Source organism: Nannospalax galili, unplaced genomic scaffold (genome assembly GCF_000622305.1).
Source record: "Nannospalax galili isolate Female #2095 unplaced genomic scaffold, S.galili_v1.0 scaffold2683, whole genome shotgun sequence".
Classification (NCBI taxonomy): domain Eukaryota; kingdom Metazoa; phylum Chordata; class Mammalia; order Rodentia; family Spalacidae; genus Nannospalax; species Nannospalax galili.
Genome location: NW_008349790.1, coordinates 39,189 through 42,195, shown reverse-complemented (window position 1 = coordinate 42,195; position 3,007 = coordinate 39,189).

Here is a 3,007-nt window from a genome sequence, read left to right as displayed (position 1 = left end):
ATCTCCTCACCTACAAACACAAGACCTCTCTAGTTCTCCAACATCACTTCCTTAGACAAAACCCTCTGAGCAGAGTCTAGGTATTTCCACTCCGTTTGGGAGAAGTCCATGGACATATAATTGAATGTCAATGGATGATAAAATGAAAAATGACTATTTAACCATGTGCCTTTTAACAGGGTACTGGACCCAAGGAAAAGAAGAGACAATTAATTAAAAAAAGTTCTGAAGTAGATAAGCAATCTGAAGTATTCAAAAGCTATTTCATTTAAAAAACATTTACTGAGATTTTTATCAAGCTTTTGTACATTTCATACAATGGTTCTTAATCAAATTAAGACCCTCCTCCCCCTTTCATGGACCCCAAGTCTCATGTATTCTGCCATACATATTAGTATCAGAGATATTGAATTGGAGAGCAATATCTGATCTTAGACGTGTGTCAGTTAGTGGAAATGAAAAAATTATATTTGTTGTCCCTGAAGTCTCAGGAAAGGGCTAGTAAGGGCTGTTAAATTTCCATGTGCTGACATGACAAGACCTAAATTAAAATCTTGCTGGAATATTTAGTCAAACATATTTGTCTGAGGCCAACTGTTAGAGCCAGAATTACACTGTTCAAGCGGCCCCAGATGTCAGGGAACTCTTGTCACCTGTGTACATGTGTCCATTGGGAAGAGTAGAAGGGAGAGAGCTCCCTGTCACCATGGGATTTACCATCTATAGCACACTAAAGCTAATTCAGGCATGCATTGTGTTCAGCTCATAGGACTACGTGTTTGTATGAGAACATAGCACAGGCTTGGTTGATCTTATGAAGACAGTCTCTTCCAGAGTGCTGGGATTAAAGGTGTGCAACACCATGCCCAGTCTTGTTGGATTGTTTAGAAAGTACCAGATTTCTAACACAGCCCTGTGCTCAACTGATAATACAGAGAAAGAGATGACTCTCCAAATAATTTTCAAATTTTATTTTTCTGACAGACTCATTAAAGTACACAGGAACTTTTGGTCAGTTTTTATATGCTGAGTTCTGTCACTGTTTCAAAATGCAGCCACGGTAATGCAATTTTAAGACTTTTTTCTACATTATTATGTACTAATGGGTGGCTGAAATTAACACCAAACCTAATGAAGATGTATCCAAACATGTAGAAATAGAAAGAAAATAAAAACATAAGCATGCTCTTCATGATGCCCATACATACCCAATACAATACTTTTAAAAGAATGCATTATTCAACATATCTAACATGTACAAAGTAGACTTTTATCTGTCAAAGGATGCAGAATATTTAAAAATTCTGCAAGAAAAATTTCCTCACCTACAAACACAAGATCTCTGTAGTTCTCCAACATCACTTCCTTGGACAAAACCCTCTGAGCAGAGTCTAGGTATTTCCACTCCTTCTGGGAGAAGTCCATGGACATATACTTGAATATCAATGGATGATTAAATGAAAAATGATTATTAAACCATGTGCCTTTGAACAGGGTACTAGACCCAAGGAAAAGAAGAGATAATTAATAAAAAATGTTCTGAAGTAGATAAGCCATCTGAAGTATTCAAAAGCTATTTCCTTTAAAAAATAATTTTACTGAGATTTTTATCAAGCTTTTCTAAATTTCATACAAGCACTGTTGTGCCACATGAAATCATTCAAAATCATGGATATTTTCACAGAAATACATAATTTTCTAATATAAGCTATGTACTAGTTCTCACATATATAGTATGCAAGTAAATCGCATACATTTGCATAGGGAGATTTAGGATTCTTGAGCTATGTGACCTTTTAAGTACTGTGCTGAATGAAACTCAGAGCCACTTATCTTAGGCGTCCAACATTGCCTAAAATCACAGCATGAGGTATGAAACATTTGAGAAGGTGCCACATGTATAGGAGAGCAAATAAGCTGCCTTTCATGATTTCCACTCCTTTGTTGGCTAGTAAGTCATGAACATTTCATTATGCTTACAAAACCAACCCCCAGTTTCAGGTGTTATATATTTGGGCTCTGGACATCTGGATTCAGAAAAAGATTTATGGAAAGGTGATTGGATCATGACCATGACTTCATACCTGTTCCTTGATTCGGCCATGATTGGAAGAGATTAGGCCATTTACAACACTAAAGCACATATTTTGCCTCTGGCCTAGGAAAGACCTTCTCCATCTCTATTTCAACCTTTCTTCCCCCATGTCTCTCCTTCCTTCAGGATAAGAACTGGCCCCCTGCCACATGGTTACCAGACTCCTACATTTTGTTTCTCTGTAAGCAATATCAATAGAAACAAACAAGTATGTATCAAAAACTGTGTAACAGTGTTTAAAACAAACCTTTTGAATTTGCTTCATATTTCAGGTCTTTTGTCACAGTAGAGGAATTTTACTCACACAGAACCATTGTAAATTTTTGTCTGTAGTCATCTGTTTCATTACATATTATAGAAGGTGCACATAAATGTAAGCACTCTTTTATACTGTCTTAGTCTTAAAAGAACATTATCCAGAGTCTTACATGTTTACACCTTTCTTTCAATGTAAACGAAAATCCAAATCCATGTGTTCGGTTGTCCCACAAAGAGGTTGGGGGTAGATGCAAAGAAAAATAGTGACAATTTTTAAATACGTCAGTACTCATAAATTAGGATTAAAATGACAAGGCCAGGTAATGCTCATTATATATGTCATCGTGTCTCTAATATATTATATAATCTTTAATAAATAGATGATGCAGATTATTTGAGAGTAAGTCCCAAAGAAACAGATCCCTGGCAAAAACCAATCCACAGATATACCCAAATTTGAAAGATTATCCTCGTATTGGCTTTTGCTGAAAAGATGTCAAAGGTTCTATTTGGAAGGATGACAGTATTTTTTCATAGAATTTCTTTGTTAAATCATTAAACACATGATTTATTTATTAAAATATCAACTTATATGTAGCTTTAAGTTTCAAAACAAATTCAATGCATTTAATTCAAAATGCATCTTAAGAGAAC